The sequence below is a fragment of the Musca autumnalis genome, unplaced genomic scaffold (assembly GCF_047663935.1).
Source record: "Musca autumnalis isolate F117 unplaced genomic scaffold, ASM4766393v1 scaffold_3, whole genome shotgun sequence".
NCBI lineage: Eukaryota > Metazoa > Arthropoda > Insecta > Diptera > Muscidae > Musca > Musca autumnalis.
The window spans coordinates 68,673,107-68,694,380 of record NW_027411866.1 but is presented as its reverse complement, the minus strand read 5'-3'; the positions used below and the strand labels follow the sequence as shown (position 1 = coordinate 68,694,380).

Sequence of the window (21,274 nt, the reverse complement as noted above, 5' to 3'; positions counted from 1 at the left end):
ATGTACTTTCAGAAAATGCGCACTAAAAGTTGTTTGCATTTTCAGTGTTGCACAGTGTAATTTGAAAAAAGTAAGCATTTCCGCAAAAAAATAATATTAATAGCATTTTTAAAGGTAAACAACATTTAATAAAATACATCCGCCGTTTTTTACCAAATAAAAGATTCTCTCAGAGAGGCTAAGCAAAAACCCACCAAATTCTCTCTCATTTATTTTGAGAGAGAACTATTAAATTAATTTGTTGGTTGTTGTTCGACCTTTTTCCTTATTCAAAATTAATAATTTAGTCAAGCTCGAGGTCAATGTTGTTGTAAATCTTTATTTATTTTTCTATCGATATTTCGCAATTACATTGTATTGCATCATCAGGATTGTCTACAATAAATAAATAGATGCAAAATCTTACAATATGACCGATGCAAAATACATTGTACAAAAACAAATAACATACCATCTTCGCAAAAATACGTAAAAAACAAACATAGAAATATTCACTTATAACTAGAGTAGAATCACTACCATCGTCATTTGATGTAAATATTGCACTGCTGTTTTCTTTCATATTGCGATCTGTTTATATTTTTTCTTTTGCCTATGAGACTTCGGTAGCTTAACGCACTATTATCTACGTCACTTTTGAAGTTCATGCGTTTTGTTGTTGGCACATTGAGTATGTGGAGCATCTCTAACGTGTAACGTTTGCCGTGGTGAGTTTCACTGTCTAACACTCTCACTCTCTCTAACTGTGGGTGGTGAGTTGTGTTAGCACAGTGGTTCACTAGTGCTGTCTTTGGTTTTTCGTTCTGGTGCCTTAACTTAATGTCGGACTTATGTGCTGATAATCTTGTTTTTAATTTGTTCTTAGTTGTTCCGACATATAATTTATCACAGTTTTCGTTTAAATTGCCGCCACATGGAATTTGATAAATCACATTGCTTTTCTCCGATTTTTCTATTTTTGATTTTGTATTTGAGAAAAGGGTTTTCAATGTATTACTGGATTTATGTGCTATATTAATTTTGTTGTTGTTGTAAATATTAGAATGTTCAAATCTCTCAGATATATCAGGTACATATATCACAGATTTGTAAATTGTCTCCTCATTGTTGTCATTTATTCTCTCCCTTGGAAAATCCTTGTAATAGTCCTTGATCAGGCTGTTTACTAAATTCTGAGGGAAATTGTTGTTATGCAAAATGTTTCGGAGTTTAATTTTATTTTGCGGGTGAAACTCATCATCACTTATAAACAGACATCTATAAATGAGATTTTTCGCCGTATTAATGATTATTCTCTTTGGATGTTTTGAGAAGTAGTTAATTATACGTCCCGAGGCTGTAGGTTTTTGATACCAATTTGTTTTAATTTTATCCTTATCTCTTATTGTCATTATGTCCAGGTATGGAAGTCTACCATTTTCTTCTGCTTCAAATGTAAATTTTATATCTTTATGATAACTATTAAGCGATTTTAAAGTTTCATCAATTGCACTCTCTTTAATAATCGCAAATAGGTCGTCTACATACTTAGTTAAAAATGTTGGCTTTGAGGTTAACTGATTCATACAAGAATCCAATAAGCTTTCCATCACTATATCTGCTACTACTGGTGAAGCTGGGGACCCCATTGGTAGACCTCGTTTTTGTTTATATATTTTATTCTCAAATTTGAAATATCTGTTGTCTTTGATACAAAAACTTAATATTCGAATGAAAGAGCATTTTGACATACTTGTATGTTCTTTTAGTTCATCCCATCTACTTTCAATAATTTGTATGGCCAAGTCCACAGGAATACTTGGGAAAAGTGAAACCACGTCAAATGATATGAGTTTATCGTCTTTATCTATCGTCAAGTTTTTTACTTTGTCTCTAAATTGCACTGCGTTTCTGATATTGTATTTGGAGTTTTCTGTTAACTTATTTAATATGTTAACTATGTATTTCGACATTTCACTGGAAGGGGATTGTACGCATGAACAGATGGGTCTTAGAGGATATCCATCTTTATGGATTTTTGGGAGACCATATATTCTTGGAGCATAAGCCACGTCAGTTTTCAATTTCTTTCTTTCAAATACCGTAATGTTTCCATTCATGTAAAGATCCTCAACTAATTCATTATTTTTCTTTTGTAATGATAATGTTGGATCCTTATTCACTCTCTGGTAGGTCATCATATCTCCCACTATGTTCATCATTCTATTTCTATATTCTGTTTGGTCCATTGCGACAGTGACATTACCCTTATCTGCGTTGGTAATTATCAAGTCTTTATTCCTTTTCAAAAAATCTTTTGTCTGTTCCACTGTGCGGAGGATAAATTTGTCTCTCCCACTGTTCTTCATTTTATTCAAGTGATTGTCTATCATTGTAGTGAATTTAATTCTGGCGTCTTCTTGCTCTTCTTTCTCCTCATTGGTGTGTATAACATCTTCTCCGTCCACAATGTATTTAAAAAGAGGGAATTTATCTTTTGTTACTGGCAATGCAAATTTTGGACCAAGGGAGAGTAGCCATTTAACTTCTTCTGGAAAATGTATGTTCGTCTTATTAACGAACCAATCCTCGTTTATTTTCATGCCAACTTGTTCTCTTTGTTTTGTTTTAAGTTTTTCAAATTTGTGTATGTGTATTTCTTTCTGTTTTTGTTTTTCAGACTCAACTATTTTCTGTTCGGCTTTTCTGAAGGTACAAAGTTCAGGTTCTGACAGGCATTCTTCTATCTGTGCATGAATTTGCTCACACTGGTTTTTATTTTCTCTTAATAGATTATGTTTATGTTCTATGATTGTGTTCAAGATTTTTTGTTGAAAATTTTCAATATGAGATGTTAGTTTCTTATTAGTCAATATTCTAACTTTCTCTTCGCCATCCAAAAGTTTATAAACATTTTTCGTTGAGTTTTTAATGAAATCCGGAATAATTCCAAAATTGCGGCATTTGATTAAAAACGTTACTGTTGAACTTAATTTAATCTTTTTCATTTGCAAATTCTTACTCTTATTGATATTATATTTTGTGCATCGGTTTTTTTGTTTAAGATTATTGTAGACCATTTTGAAGTTGTTGTTTTTCCGGCGTGCTTCCGTATCAAATTAATTTGTTGGTTGTTGTTCGACCTTTTTCCTTATTCAAAATTAATAATTTAGTCAAGCTCGAGGTCAATGTTGTTGTAAATCTTTATTTATTTTTCTATCGATATTTCGCAATTACATTGTATTGCATCATCAGGATTGTCTACAATAAATAAATAGATGCAAAATCTTACAATATGACCGATGCAAAATACATTGTACAAAAACAAATAACATACCATCTTCGCAAAAATACGTAAAAAACAAACATAGAAATATTCACTTATAACTAGAGTAGAATCACTACCATCGTCATTTGATGTAAATATTGCACTGCTGTTTTCTTTCATATTGCGATCTGTTTATATTTTTTCTTTTGCCTATGAGACTTCGGTAGCTTAACGCACTATTATCTACGTCACTTTTGAAGTTCATGCGTTTTGTTGTTGGCACATTGAGTATGTGGAGCATCTCTAACGTGTAACGTTTGCCGTGGTGAGTTTCACTGTCTAACACTCTCACTCTCTCTAACTGTGGGTGGTGAGTTGTGTTAGCACAGTGGTTCACTAGTGCTGTCTTTGGTTTTTCGTTCTGGTGCCTTAACTTAATGTCGGACTTATGTGCTGATAATCTTGTTTTTAATTTGTTCTTAGTTGTTCCGACATATAATTTATCACAGTTTTCGTTTAAATTGCCGCCACATGGAATTTGATAAATCACATTGCTTTTCTCCGATTTTTCTATTTTTGATTTTGTATTTGAGAAAAGGGTTTTCAATGTATTACTGGATTTATGTGCTATATTAATTTTATTGTTGTTGTAAATATTAGAATGTTCAAATCTCTCAGATATATCAGGTACATATATCACAGATTTGTAAATTGTCTCCTCATTGTTGTCATTTATTCTCTCCCTTGGAAAATCCTTGTAATAGTCCTTGATCAGGCTGTTTACTAAATTCTGAGGGAAATTGTTGTTATGCAAAATGTTTCGGAGTTTAATTTTATTTTGCGCGTGAAACTCATCATCACTTATAAACAGACATCTATAAATGAGATTTTTCGCCGTATTAATGATTATTCTCTTTGGATGTTTTGAGAAGCACGCCGGAAAAACAACAACTTCAAAATGGTCTACAATAATCTTAAACAAAAAAACCGATGCACAAAATATAATATCAATAAGAGTAAGAATTTGCAAATGAAAAAGATTAAATTAAGTTCAACAGTAACGTTTTTAATCAAATGCCGCAATTTTGGAATTATTCCGGATTTCATTAAAAACTCAACGAAAAATGTTTATAAACTTTTGGATGGCGAAGAGAAAGTTAGAATATTGACTAATAAGAAACTAACATCTCATATTGAAAATTTTCAACAAAAAATCTTGAACACAATCATAGAACATAAACATAATCTATTAAGAGAAAATAAAAACCAGTGTGAGCAAATTCATGCACAGATAGAAGAATGCCTGTCAGAACCTGAACTTTGTACCTTCAGAAAAGCCGAACAGAAAATAGTTGAGTCTGAAAAACAAAAACAAAAAGAAATACACATACACAAATTTGAAAAACTTAAAACAAAACAAAGAGAACAAGTTGGCATGAAAATAAACGAGGATTGGTTCGTTAATAAGACGAACATACATTTTCCAGAAGAAGTTAAATGGCTACTCTCCCTTGGTCCAAAATTTGCATTGCCAGTAACAAAAGATAAATTCCCTCTTTTTAAATACATTGTGGACGGAGAAGATGTTATACACACCAATGAGGAGAAAGAAGAGCAAGAAGACGCCAGAATTAAATTCACTACAATGATAGACAATCACTTGAATAAAATGAAGAACAGTGGGAGAGACAAATTTATCCTCCGCACAGTGGAACAGACAAAAGATTTTTTGAAAAGGAATAAAGACTTGATAATTACCAACGCAGATAAGGGTAATGTCACTGTCGCAATGGACCAAACAGAATATAGAAATAGAATGATGAACATAGTGGGAGATATGATGACCTACCAGAGAGTGAATAAGGATCCAACATTATCATTACAAAAGAAAAATAATGAATTAGTTGAGGATCTTTACATGAATGGAAACATTACGGTATTTGAAAGAAAGAAATTGAAAACTGACGTGGCTTATGCTCCAAGAATATATGGTCTCCCAAAAATCCATAAAGATGGATATCCTCTAAGACCCATCTGTTCATGCGTACAATCCCCTTCCAGTGAAATGTCGAAATACATAGTTAACATATTAAATAAGTTAACAGAAAACTCCAAATACAATATCAGAAACGCAGTGCAATTTAGAGACAAAGTAAAAAACTTGACGATAGATAAAGACGATAAACTCATATCATTTGACGTGGTTTCACTTTTCCCAAGTATTCCTGTGGACTTGGCCATACAAATTATTGAAAGTAGATGGGATGAACTAAAAGAACATACAAGTATGTCAAAATGCTCTTTCATTCGAATATTAAGTTTTTGTATCAAAGACAACAGATACTTCAAATTTGAGAATAAAATATATAAACAAAAACGAGGTCTACCAATGGGGTCCCCAGCTTCACCAGTAGTAGCAGATATAGTGATGGAAAGCTTATTGGATTCTTGTATGAATCAGTTAACCTCAAAGCCAACATTTTTAACTAAGTATGTAGACGACCTATTTGCGATTATTAAAGAGAGTGCAATTGATGAAACTTTAAAATCGCTTAATAGTTATCATAAAGATATAAAATTTACATTTGAAGCAGAAGAAAATGGTAGACTTCCATACCTGGACATAATGACAATAAGAGATAAGGATAAAATTAAAACAAATTGGTATCAAAAACCTACAGCCTCGGGACGTATAATTAACTACTTCTCAAAACATCCAAAGAGAATAATCATTAATACGGCGAAAAATCTCATTTATAGATGTCTGTTTATAAGTGATGATGAGTTTCACCCGCAAAATAAAATTAAACTCCGAAACATTTTGCATAACAACAATTTCCCTCAGAATTTAGTAAACAGCCTGATCAAGGACTATTACAAGGATTTTCCAAGGGAGAGAATAAATGACAACAATGAGGAGACAATTTACAAATCTGTGATATATGTACCTGATATATCTGAGAGATTTGAACATTCTAATATTTACAACAACAACAAAATTAATATAGCACATAAATCCAGTAATACATTGAAAACCCTTTTCTCAAATACAAAATCAAAAATAGAAAAATCGGAGAAAAGCAATGTGATTTATCAAATTCCATGTGGCGGCAATTTAAACGAAAACTGTGATAAATTATATGTCGGAACAACTAAGAACAAATTAAAAACAAGATTATCAGCACATAAGTCCGACATTAAGTTAAGGCACCAGAACGAAAAACCAAAGACAGCACTAGTGAACCACTGTGCTAACACAACTCACCACCCACAGTTAGAGAGAGTGAGAGTGTTAGACAGTGAAACTCACCACGGCAAACGTTACACGTTAGAGATGCTCCACATACTCAATGTGCCAACAACAAAACGCATGAACTTCAAAAGTGACGTAGATAATAGTGCGTTAAGCTACCGAAGTCTCATAGGCAAAAGAAAAAATATAAACAGATCGCAATATGAAAGAAAACAGCAGTGCAATATTTACATCAAATGACGATGGTAGTGATTCTACTCTAGTTATAAGTGAATATTTCTATGTTTGTTTTTTACGTATTTTTGCGAAGATGGTATGTTATTTGTTTTTGTACAATGTATTTTGCATCGGTCATATTGTAAGATTTTGCATCTATTTATTTATTGTAGACAATCCTGATGATGCAATACAATGTAATTGCGAAATATCGATAGAAAAATAAATAAAGATTTACAACAACATTGACCTCGAGCTTGACTAAATTATTAATTTTAGAGAACTATTAAGGTAGATGTATTAGCAATCTGTTACAACAATGTCAAAAAGGTTTTGTAAACATAGACAATTTTTTTTATTTATTTAGCACTACTTCATTCCGAAATTATTATTCAATGTATTGTTCAACAAATTCCACAAATATTTATATTTTTCATTCAAAATTTTGGTTTTCAGTTTTTGCTTAAAATAAACACATTTTTTGGCGTCTACCTTCGTAATCATGGTAGAATAAGAAAAGGTAGCAGCAATACACAGCTGACTGAACTGGGTTGTAACGTTAGTGTCAAATTTCATATGACATTTTATACATTTATTTCTATTTCGATGTACATTAGAGACATATATTTTTTGAGAAAAAAAATATATCATTCGGAAAAAAAAAATATTTCCCAGAAAGACTTCTTCATATCAATGATATGTAACCTCCTCCAAGTTCGAACGATAAGCCGCGCAGTAAATCCCCGCTTGTAGAGGCGATACAACGTTTGTTAATAGGTGAGGTATTTTGTTAAAATTTAAAAAAAAATAAAGCCCTAATAAACATGTGATTCTTTAATTTCTAAAACAAAACATTGAAACAGCTTCTCCTTTTTCTATGAATTTCCAGCGACCCCAAACTTTTCTGCAAGAATTCTACTTTCTGGGAGAATTTATGCATTTAGTGGAAAGATGTGGAAACAAAAAAATTGAAAATGTAACGAATTTTCATTCATGTTTTCCAAAATATTGAACCAAATGTGAAAAATTATTAGTTTTTTAAATTGCAATAATTTATAGACATTTCCTTGTTTTGTTTACAAATACAACTGGCAGTAACGTTACAAACAAAAACAAATTCTTTTGTGGTTGTTGTTCGAGTTGTATTTGTTGTAGTATTAACTTTACCTTATATTTGTTCTACCATGCTTCGTAATATTCCCTGAAGATTACCTGACCGATTACCGGTTACTATCGAAAAAATCGATAACATTGCTTGAACGTTTTCGATCGAGTCTTGTCATGCCGTTTTTTATCGTGTCGAAAACTTATTCTCGAGCAAATTCCCGATCGAATCGAATGTCGTTATTAGGCCCCAGAATGTTTTGTTCAGTAAGGGGTAGTTTACACTATATGTAACTGTCATATGACATGAAATTTTCCATCATCATATAGTCGCTAATATGTGGAATATTGGGGATTTTCCTTACGCCATTTACTTTGCGCGTCCACACCAGCAAAAATGTAATAAAATCAATTGTCCACATTGTCTGCGTGGGTAGATATGGAATGTTTTTATTTCGTGTCATATGACATTGATAGATAGTGTAAACTACCTCTAATTGTATGGCTTTCATGACAAACGCTTAGCGTAGTCTTTGAAAGTCCCGGTCCACACTAGAGTAATTTCATTGAATTGCATGAAATTATGCGCCTCTAGATCGACCTCCATGGTAGAGTAAAATCAAGGCGAATTTAACAAGGTGATCCAATAGTTGACGTTAGGTTGTAGTCTTCATTTGCTGTCAAATTTTTTTGCGCGAAATATCCACAAAAGTTAGAAGAAAACGTTAAAATATTATTCGCGAAGCTTAAACAAAGATGTTGTACACATATTTTTTATAGAAGCGAAATATTTGTTATTTATTTTTGATTGAAAATATGTTTTGACAGCAAATGGAGACATAGGTTGCTATTATTGTATCACCTTCTTTCTTACACCATGAGTAAAATCATAAAATTGCTGTAGTGGGGAATTCGATTTAAGAACACCAAATTTCATGACATTTTTAATGAAATTCACGCGAGTGTGGACGGGGACAAAGTTAGGCTCTGAACACTAACCCTGTATTTACAAATGACAGGACATTGATTTCATGTATTGATTGTCAAAATCCCACAACTTGCCTGTGTGACGTAGGCGTCCCGACAACTGCAAAAACAGTTGTAAAATTTTGAATGAAAATCATCGACATCTTTTTGTTTTCCGTTCATATATTTTGTTTCTGTTCATGTTCTTTTGTTTTCAACACATTTCAATTATTATCTCACTTATTTTTACAAAAATGCCAAAAATTTGTCTTCCTTACTGTAGCCCTGTTCCTTTACGTTCAAGAATCTTCAAGTTTTACAACTTTTTACTCGAAAAGCGTTCCTTTACTTCAGACACAATACAATTCATATGGGAGCAGTTTTCAACTTTTACTACTTTTGCCAGTTTTACCATTTTCAGAAGTAAAGGAACAGACCATGTCTGTGAAAAAATGATGGACAGCTGGGAGACAAACGACAAATGTATGTACATATGTGTTAGTAAATTGGTTCATTAGTTTTTTTTAGAGAAGATTGAAAAAAGTGGGCGTAAAAAAGGGTGTGGTCATAAAAACCTAAGTCGGGTAATGGCGAACATTTCACAAAAAGAATTATCCAAATCGGTCTAGCTGTGCTCAACTGATGCCATTACTAACGAACGACATTTGATTTTGATTTATTAAGATATAGCATTTTTAAAGAAATATATTATAGGGAAGTACCCCGCCCCTTCCGAAACAATTTTAACCGTGCGCCATCCCCCTACATTCCCTGAAAATTTCAAAAAAATCGATTCAGTAGTTTTTTTAGGAAAGATAAAAGTGGGCGTATATAAAAACCTAAAGCTGAATTAGACGTGACATAGCCATAACCACAGAAAACCAAAACCCATTTGGTTTCTTATGGCTATGGTATTATGTTAAGTTACTACTAATCGAATACATTGATTTCCATAGGTTTGGTTCAATCAGCTGATTGATATGGTTATGTCACGTCTAATTCTACTTTATGCTAAGTTTACATTTACGAAATCCACTCGATTTCATCTGTCAATTCCATAGCTCAAACGTCAAATGAAATCTCATCTGAAATCCATTGGATTTCATTTGACGTTTAACCTATGGATTTGACAGATGAAATCGAGTGGATTTCGTAAATGTAAACATAGCATTAAGTCGGGTTATGGCGAACATTTCACAAAAGATTTATCCAAATCGGCCCAGCCGTTCTCAACTGATAAAGATTTGTCTTAAACATCTCAAAAACTTCTGCATTTTTCGATTTTGAAAACGGATTAGCAATTATTGACTGAACCGCCAACTATTTTAAGTAAACCGCAAAAAAATCGCCATATCTGCGAGTTACAGAAAAAACCAGCCCAATCATAAACATCATCTCACCGTGAGTTTTCTCACTCTCGTGAGAATGGGAGGCAATTTTCTCTCACACAGAAATCAAAGTGAGTTGAACAAAAAAAATTTAAATATGGACTTTTTTTATAAAAAAAATCGACGAAAGCGAATATTTTGCATTTGTAATGATAATTAATTGTATTTATTTGTGTTTTACGTTGAAAGTCACAAATAAAAAACAATTAGAAATTCTTTTGGTGACTGTACATGTTCGTCCGTGTTTTAATGAAGCAAGGAAAACCTCAATGGAGTTTGGCGTAATTTGAAGGCGGAATTGAAGTTGGCCAATATTTTTCAGATATGGGAAGCTGTTCAGAATCATAGGATGGCAACAGGAATGGAAGAAGACCCAATCAGGAGCAACCCCTTTCTGCAATTGTTGTTCCTCGATAGAACAATGTGTATATTACTTAACGTACATACAGTCAGCCAAAAAAGTCTACATACACCCTATAAATCTCGAGTTTTAAAAGTAAGGAAGCATTTTTATGAAAATCCAAGTACATTGTTCTATTTCATATCCCTAATAAACAATATTACATACATCAAAAATATATTCCATAATAAAAATAACGGTAAATTCAATAAAAATTAATAGGGAAAAAGTGTACATACACCCAATGAAATATGATTACCGTAAAATTAAGGGAAAAAGAAATACAAATTTTACATTTTATTGCTTTATCGAATGCCTCTGGTTGTCTATGATATATTTTAGACAAAATAGGAACATATTTGTGCTTTAATTGGCGTTATTTAAGGTCAGACTTCGCGTATAGCTAGTTAAGGCGGACCCTTGCAGATTTCTTTGAGTCTTTCAGTCTGGTAGTTTATGAAACCCCAGGAAATACAGTGGGACTAATTTTTTTGAGATCCTAGAGCACTGTGAAATAGTTCTTATGGATAATATATGCTCCTGAGCCTCGCTAAATATGCGAATTCCTAAGTTTTAAATAAATTTTATTGTTTTCACAGCATTCCAAGGGTCAAATTACAAGCAAGAACCTTGGAATTACCTTGTAATAGTTTTTTGGACCCTAACTCAATCAGTAATGTACAACATTATTCTACAAACCCGCTCCTAAAGTTTCCAAAGCCTCAAAAAAAGCACCAGCAAAGAATGCATGAAATTTGTATGAAATTTAAACTGTTAACTAGTATGCTCTTGTATTATGATCGCTAGTGTCACTTGAAGCGCTATAAATGTCGGAAAGTTTTACATTGCTGATACAATGGATGCTCGAGGATTGTACCAGACCTTATTACAAGGTAATTCGAAGGCTTCTGCATGTAATTTGCCCCTTGCAATGTTGTGAAAACTATAAAATTTATGAGAAAACTCAGGAATTCGTATATTTAGCGAAGCTCAGGAGCATATATTATCCACAAGAAAAACTTCATAGCGCTGTTGGATCCCAAAATGATTAGCCCCACTGTATTTTATGGGGTTTCATAAACTACTAGACTGAAAAACTCAAAGAAATCTGCAAGGGTCCGCCTTAATGAGCTATACGTGAAGTCTGACATTAAATAACGGCAATTAATCCACAAATATGTTCCTATTTTGTCAAAAATACCTATGTAATAGACAACCAAAGACATTCTATAAAGCAATAAAATGTAAAATTTGTATTGCTTATTCCATAAATTTTACGGTAATCTCTATAGCTCTGTTCCAGAACTAAAAAGTTTTTACAATTTTTACCACTTTTACACATTTTGTGTTCCCGTACACAAAATTTATATGAAAATCGTTTACGACTTTTACAACTTTTACCACTTTATAAAGTACGGGAACAAGCCATATATTTCATTGGGTGTATGTACACTTTTTCCCTATTAAATTTTTATTGAATTTACCGTTATTCGTATTATGGAAACTATTTTTTATGTATGTAATATTGTTTATTAGGGAAATGAGATAGAACTATGTGCTTGGATTTTCATAAAAATGCTTCCTTACCGTTAAACCCGAGATTTATAGGGTGTATGTATACTTTTTTGGTTGACTGTACATGTGTAGGTACCATGGCATATCGTAAGTACCTTTGAATTGTTCTTTGTTCGCTAAGGTTTCCAGCAAAATATTCGATGCCAAAGATGCTATTCAAGTATGAGTGCAAGAGACATGTCACCTTTTTACCACCTTCGCCCATTCTTTTTACAAGACCGTTACCCCCAAAAGATCCAAATCATTTTGGATGACATCTTCAATAACCCAGTGGAATGGTATCTTAACCAACAACTTGGCATGACATCACTAACTCTTTGTCATGCCATATGCCACGAACAAGAAGGAGTCAAAATATGACGATTAAATTTATAAAGTAAAATATAAAATATTATCAGCCCTATTCTGAACATTCCCATGGGAACGAAATTTCCCATTCCCATGTTTTCCATATTCTCAACGACGTGGGAACAGCAAACGATGGGAGCTGAAATTTCGAAATTTGTTACACCAAATTATTATAGCATACTTTTGGGGCTGTAATTATGTTTTGTAATACAAAATGCCTATTTGCATTGAATTCGCGGTTTTTGAATTAGATTAGCAAAGCACAACACACTTAATTCAACAACCGTGCATTGATTTATGGATTTTTTAAGTGAATGGAGTCAACGATGTGTGGTGTTGTTCTAATAAGCACATTTTCTTCAGAATTTGCGAATTGGTGTAAGCATTTTTTTAATTAGTAGGCAAACATAAGTTTTGTGTATAAATTAATAGGAACTTTTTAAGTTTGCAACGAATTTAAAAATTGTATGTTGATTCGGAATAATTTTAGTTATGGGTCTAACGCGTATATCGCTAGTTTTACTTATTCCTAATGATCGCTAGATCTCGTATTTTGCATATTTTTAAAAAAATTCAAAAAGATAAATTCGGATATTTTTCTCGATTATTACATATTTCAGAAGACGTATCTCAAAAAAAAAAAAATAAATAAATAAATAAAATACGTTTTTGATTGAATCTAAAACTAAAACACATGCCCTTGCAAAATTTCAATCTTCTACGTTCAAAAATAACGATCCTATTCAAGAAAAGCCATTTCGGAAAATGGAATAGCATTGCAATAATTTAGCATATATGTATGTACGTTTGTGTGATCGTTGTCGTGTCGTTGAGGAGACTAACACGTTTTCAATAGAACGTTAGTCGTCTGATTTAAAAAACCCGAAGGTTATTTTACGAAAATGAATGAAAGTTGTAAAGATTGTATATATTATGGTTATTTTCCAATATATTTTAATAATTATTGAAATTGATTTGTTTTTACTTGCTGTGCTGCGTTAATAGAATCAACCTTGACTCTTTTTCTCGTATTTCAATACATATGGTCTGTTCCAGAACTGCAAAAATCTACTAATGTTTGCTACTTTTTTGTTTTGTTCGATAACATAAAGGAAAATTTTTTATCGGTGTAAAACATGTTAGATTCTTGCAGGTTTTTGTATCATATAAGAATATGCAAAATCCGAAGTCGTCTAATGACATATTTTACAGTACATTTTGTATGCTTTTATTAAGCAAACACACATGGCGATTATAAATATTTGCAATAATTTTGTCGTGTAGATGTCTTAAAATATGAAATTACATAAAAATATGAAATTTCTTGAAATTTTTTTTAAACTCCCACACTGTTTGCTGGGGAGATTTTTCCCACAAAAAGACACAAAATTCTCCCACAATTCAAGATAGAGAATGTATACTTTTTTCCCATGGGAACAAATTCCCAATTCGAACTTCATTCAGAATGAGGGGAAATGGGAAAAAAACTCCCACAAAATTTTAATCAGAATACGAAAATAAATGTGGGAATGGGAAAAAATTCCCAACTCCCATACGTTCAGAATAGGGCTGTATAAGAAAAAACATAACAAAAAGAAAGATAACATTATGAAATTGGTTCAAATGTTGAAGAAAGGAATTTAATTGAATTGTACTTAGCATTCGTTAAATTGGTCCTAATGCTGGAGAAAAGATCGGATGTTTCACGTATTGTATTTATTTACAATTCTTGAAATTCCTTCAAATGCTGATGATGGGATCTTTCACAACTACATTCGTGGGTCTATCTTGCATTGCCACTAAACTTGAGTTGAGTTGTCAGTTGTCTTCGCGACTGAGATGAAATGTTGTACCATTAATGTCAACTCAACTGGGTGGTCGATAAACATGTTATCGATCAGCGTTTTTTCAAACTTGTGATCTCTATTTGCCAAAAAAAAAACTATTTTAAAAATAATTGCGCTTTGGATAACTCTTTTGTGTATTCTGGACAATATTTTAATATTTTGGCTTCGAGCAAATTTGGAAAACAACCCAAGATTTCAATATAACCTGGCCATTGAATCTTCGGATCGTGAAGTTTTATTTGCTGTCCCAAAAAATGATAAGTTCTGTGGAATTATTTTTTGATCATGAAGAAAATGTACAGGACATTGCCAGCCCAATCATGAATATTCTTGCGGAATACAACTCTCGCGGAATAGATTTTTCTCGAGAGAACATTCCTCCTATCATGAATAATGTGAGAAAAATAATCATTGAATTTGGCAGCACTGAAGGGTCTTTTTCATACCTTGTGTGCCCGAATTGTTGTGAAAACAAAGCGAAATTTTTAAGTGTTTGTGTTTTTAAACAAAATCAACAAATTTTATCAAATAAATTACACTTTAATACATCATAGACATTCAGAAGATGTTACTAGTTATGAAAAACATCAGATGTGATTGGAAATTTCTAAGAAGACAGTGCAATTGACTCCATTGTGCTATGGAACTGCCACTATCATGAATGTGTTAGAAACGAGTGTTTTTAATTAAATAATGGCAAAAATTGAAAAACGAATTCTGAAATAAAAATAATTGAAAATATGCTTTTATCCAGTGTTTTTCAATAATTGTTGTGCAACAATTTTGTATGTCCAAAATTCTCTCATCCCATCGTTGATCGGTACAAAAAGTAGAGAGTTTGCAAAGTGGTGTTATTTTGTAAAATTTTTTAAATTTTTAATAACCACAAGTAAAAGATTTTAGTATAAAATCCCAACAAAAGTGTTTATTTTGCATGTTTTGTACAAAGTTTGTGGGAAATAGTAAGATTTTTTGTAAACTCCCTTCAGTTTTGCAAGGGAGTTTTTTTGGAGGAAAACGCATGTTTGAGAGCGTTCATGATACCTACTTTTTCTCCATCAGATTTTTTTTCCATGCGGAGTTTTTGTTTGTGATAGCAAAGAAGGGAAAAGAGAGAAATTAGGCACGGAATTTTCATTCATGATTGTATAATCAGTAAATTATTTCAGGTTTAAGGCGTATTTTCGATTGCCAAAGGATGCCGTAGTTTACATTGTGGAAACGTTAAAGGACGACTTCAAAGTAAGTTACAGATCAACAGCAATACCCCCACTTTTAAAAGTGTGGGCAGCGTAGAGATTCTTTGCGGACGGAAGTTTCCAAAAGTCCCATGGCAATGATTTCAACAACTGCATGGCTCAATCTACATTGTCGAGCGTATTGAAGGAAGTTGTCCACTTGATAGAGGACAAATTGCGCCAAAATTGGATCGTTTCGAAGTTGACGGAAGAGGAAAAAAGACAAAATAAAAACTATTTTTATTCAAAAACGAAATTCCCTGGTGTAGTTGGCTGGAACACATGATCGTCATTTGTACTTAAACTGAACCTACTGGATTTGTCACCAAATTCATTTGCAAAAGATTTGCTGATGTCTGCTCCAAAGTCGATAAATTCACTTCCTGGGATGGACCACCACCAGTGTCGTTGAAGTTTCTTTTATTTTGAGACATTTTCTTTTTCAATTTCAATTTATTTCCATTTTATAATGCCCAGTCTTTCAACCTTAGGGCTGTATACTACATTTGAGTTTAAAATAACAAATTGCATAACTTAATATAGTAGCTTAATATAGTAGCTTCCCGTGTGGGGCTTGCTAGATCCTCCATCGGGACCCTCCCATTGGCGAATTGGGGACGTTCGGTGTGTTTCAACAACATACAGGACACCGGGGAAATAAAATACCCGGGGGTGACCAAAATCTAGCCTAAGGGACGGCAGCTGGTCCCTTAGTATCACTGGCGGGCAGATGTCGAGTCGACTAATATGGTCGCCTTTGGAGAGTGGGTGGCGTAGCAGAAACTGCGAAAGCGGCACACACACAGCGAAATGTGAATATCGGTTTGGAGCAAGCCAAGCACATTCCATTTTCATCGGTAGCGTCTGACCCATATTGGGCGGCTACAAACAGCGTCTGTATTCCAGAGGAACGGCTGAACAAAAAAGAAGGAAAACTATAAACCCTTCAGAAGGCAACGGGAAACCACTGAAGTATAATCCCTTGAAAACCATACAATTACAATGAATACAGGAAATAACAAACGGCCCTCAGTCTCCGGCAATTCGAGGGTGCTAAGAATCCCCGGAGGTAAAACCAAACTAAACATAGGAACGTGGAATGTCAGAAGTCTTTACGAACTTGGGAAATTGGACAATACCATAAACGAGATGAAAAGGTTACAGATAGATGTGTTGGGCATTAGTGAAACTTGGTGGACGGAATATGGAGAATTTGTATCTCATGATATAAAAGTTTATCACTCCGGAAACCCGGAAGGAATTCATAGAAGAGGTGTCGCAATTCTGATCAAGAACAAAATAGCTGCCAGCGTCGCTGGATGGGTTCCAATATCAGATAGGGTCATGATGGTGAAAATATCTGGAAAACCAATTAATATAAACATACAGGTATGTGATGGAAAACGATTCGACTCGTTTTGACATAAATCGAAATCGTATATCTCCAATTTTGATGAATATTTTAATGAAATTGAAAATGGATTTTAAAAATATTATTCAAATAAGGGGCGTTTGCGAAGCAAAACTATATATATCATCAACGGCATTCCGATTATATACCATTCCGATTCTGCAAATGGAGTCGATTCGGTTTTCATCACATACCCGATAATACAAGTTTATGCACCCACCTCTGATAGCAATAACGACGAAATAGAACAGTTCTACAACGACTTGGAAAAATTGTTGAAAATGACAAAACCGCACGACATCACAATAATCCAAGGGGATTTTAATGCCAAAGTCGGGCAAGAAGTAACAGCTGAAGTTACAGGCAAATTCGGACTGGGAAAACGGAATGAAAGAGGAGAGAAATTGATTCAGTTTTGCCAAGAATATAAATACAAAATCACCAATACATTATTTTGTCTTCACCCTAGGCGACTTTATACGTGGAAATCACCTCAGGATAATAATGGCAACATAGTAAGAAACCAAATAGACTACATTTTGATAAATAAGAGGTACTGTACGTGTGTGTCAAAATGTTCTACCTATCCTGGTGCTGATGTCCCCTCAGACCATAACCTTTTAATGTGCAATTTAAGAATTAAACTTGCTACCACTCGCAAGAAAAAGCCGGAACCAAGAATCAATATTGAAAAACTGAATGACCCATTAACGAAACAAACGATAAAGGAACAATTAAATGCCGACCTCACTGAAATAAATGCAACAATATGTAATGTCGAGAACCTATGGAACCAAGTGAAAAAATCCATAAAAGATGTCACAAAAAATATAATCGGAACCAACATGCGCAAAAAAGAAGATCCATGGATAACGGATGAAATTCGAGCACTTCGGAAAGAAAGAAGTAAACACAGAAATGTAAACTATGAAAGATATTGGGAGATAAACCAAGAAATTAAAATCGCAACACGTGCTGCAAAAAATGAGCAAATAAATAAGCAATGTCAGGAAATTGAACGACTTAAAATACTTCATGACGACTTCAATCTCCACAAAAAATTAAAAGAGACATCTGGTATTTATCCAAAGAGATCGTCAACATTTATCTACAATGATAATAAAGTAGCAATTTATGAAACTGCAGAAAAGAAAAAACTATGGGAAGAATATATTAAGCAATTATTTATCGATCACCAACGAACATCCTTATCCAACTCTGGGGATGAAATTAATTTTACAGGGACACCCATTACTGAGAATGAATTACAACTAGCTATTATGTCAATGAAGGATAAAAAGGCAATGGGTCCAGACGAAATACCTGCCGAGGTACTTAAGTTAATAGACGGAAATAACACCAAGCTTCTTTTAAAATTATTCAACAATATATATAAAACAGGACAATATCCCCAAGATTGGCTCAAATCAACATTTATTACAATACCCAAGAAAAATAATGCGAAGACCTGCAGCGACTATAGACTAATAAGTCTAATGAGCCACGCTCTTAAAATATTTTTAAAAATAATACATAGACGAATCTATTCGATCTGCGAAGCACACATGGGACAAACACAATTTGGATTCAAGGAAGGCATGGGGACACGAGAAGCGTTACTAGCTGTACAAGTATTAATACAAAATTGTCGAGAGGTACAAAAAGATGTATTCTTATGTTTCGTAGACTACGAAAAAGCGTTCGATACGGTAAATCATGATAAATTGATAGAGATCCTACTTTCAATCGGATTGGAAGACAGTGACATAAACTGCATTAAAAACCTATACTGGAAACAGATAGCAAACATTCAAGTAGATAATGAATTAACTGACGATGTTCCAATTTCAAGAGGTGTAAGACAAGGCTGCATATTGTCCCCTCTTTTATTTAACATATATTCCGAGAAAATATTCGAAGAATCTGTACGTGGAAAGAATATTGGTATCCAACTAAACAACACCTTAATAAATAACATACGCTATGCTGATGACACCGTATTAGTAGCAAGCAGCATAGCTGGACTACAAAAATTAATAGACGCAGTAACACAAAATAGCGAAATATACGGCCTAAAAATCAACGTTAAGAAAACAAAATATATGGTAGTAAGCAGGAATCATGCCGACAATAATACGCCACTAAAGATAAATAACGATGAAATAGAGCGAGTGACAACCTACAAATACCTCGGTATTCAAATCAACGATAAATGGGACATATCAAGAGAAATTAAATGCCGAATAGAAATGGCAAGAAACAATTTTTTCAAACATAACAAAGTTTTACTTAGCCACGACATAAGTCTTACTACAAAAATACGATTTGTAAAATGTTACATATGGTCCGTTTTATTGTACTCTGCGGAAACATGGACTTTGAAAGCTGTAGATGAAAAAAGACTGAACTCGTTTGAAATATGGATATATCGTCGAATTTTAAAGATCCCATGGACCGAGCGCATTACAAACGACGAAGTGTTAGAACGCATGCAAGTCGAACGCCAATTAATAAAAAATATAAAAACACAAAAAACCGCATATCTTGGTCACATTATGAGGCATGAAAAATATAAGCTTCTGCAAATTATTATCCAAACAAAAATCGATGGGAGAAGACCAAGAGGGCGACGGGAAACATCATGGCTCAAAAACATTCAAGATTGGACTGGACACCATAATGAAAGAACTCTTCTGAATGCCGCTAAAAACAGAAACCTATATATAAATTAATAAACTGATTTGTTAAATATACCAAATTATCATTATGTAATTGTATGATCGCTAAAACCCGAATACGGAATGGCAAATAAAGAAGAAGAAATATAGTAGCTTAAAATTAATAAGGAAAGGCTGTTAAACTACTCCAATCAAAACAGAATACTCATCATAATAAAGGGTAAAAAAAAACATATACAGCCCTATTCTGAACGCATGGGAGTTGGGAATTTTTTCCCATTCCCACATTTTCGTATTCTGAACAAAATTTTGTGGGAGTTTTTTTCCCATTTCCCATCTCCCCTCATTCTGAATGAAGTTCGAATTGGGAATTTGTTCCCATGGGAAAAAAGTATACATTCTCTATCTTGAATTGTGGGAGAATTTTGTGTCTTTTTGTGGGAAAAATCTCCCCAGCAAACAGTGTGGGAGTTTGAAAAAAAAAATTCAAGAAATTTCATATTTTTATGAAATTTCATATTTTAAGACATCTACACGACAAAATTATTGCAAATATTTATAATCGCCATGTGTTTGCTTAATAAAAGCATACAAAATGTACTGTAAAATATGTCATTAGTAGACTTCGGATTTTGCATATTCTTATATGATACAAAAACCTGCAAGAATCTAACATGTTTTACACCGATAAAAAATTTTCCTTTATGTTATCGAACAAAACAAAAAAAGTAGTAAAAATTAGTAGATTTTTGCAGTTCTGGAACAGACCATATGTATTGAAATACGAGAAAAAGAGTCATGGTTGATTCTATTAACGCAGAACAACAAGTAAAAACAAATCAATTTCAAAAGAATTTTTGGCAATAATTATTAAAATATATTGGAAAATAACCATAATATACAATCTTTACAACTTTTATTAATTTTCGTAATATAACTTTCGGGTTTTTTAAATCAGACGACCAACGTTCTATTGAAAACGTGTTAGTCTCCTTAACGACACGACAAAGATCACAGGCGTACATACCCAGCAAAATAAATTGGAAGTAGTGCAATGTAGACTAGTTCTTTCACGGCATGTTTTTATGCAGTTCAAACGGAGTCGTGAAAAAGGCACTCCATTCCTCACATTTTAACCGCATTTGGATGCAATCCAAAGAATCACATCCATTCGTCACATTTTAACAACATCCGGAGGCAGTTCAACGGAGTCGTGAAAAAGGCACTCCAATTCCTCACAATTTAACAGCATCCGGATGCAGTGCAAACGGAGTCGTGAAAAAGGCACTCCGTTCACTACATTTTATTAGCAGTTGTTAGAGATCCCTACATGTACATAAATCAGTTTATACATCTCTACAGGCAGCGGAATAAAAGAGATAATCGCGTTAACATTTCCAAACATTTGTTAATACAAACTAAATAATATTTAATTTGTGAACATTTTTCCGGTAACTCACGAGAAGAAAATTTCCCAATTGGGTGCTGTTGGAGTACATGTCGAAATCTTAACTGGTGATGGGAAGACAATATCAAACCCATTTAGCAGAAGAAGCAAAAGCACTTAAGCTTGGATTAAATAAAGAGCGAAGGAACACAGATG

General features: G+C 33.3%; 1 long non-coding RNA gene across 1 annotated transcript; it reads right to left on the bottom strand.

Moving 5' to 3' along the window:
- Positions 1 to 1,384: 1,384 nt before the first annotated feature.
- Positions 1,385 to 3,412, bottom strand: LOC141398556 (uncharacterized). Its single transcript, XR_012411660.1, has 2 exons — positions 3,317 to 3,412; positions 1,385 to 3,240 (listed from the first exon to the last, which is right to left on the bottom strand). It is a non-coding gene; the product is annotated as an uncharacterized lncRNA (long non-coding RNA).
- Between the last annotated feature and the right edge of the window lie 17,862 nt (positions 3,413 to 21,274).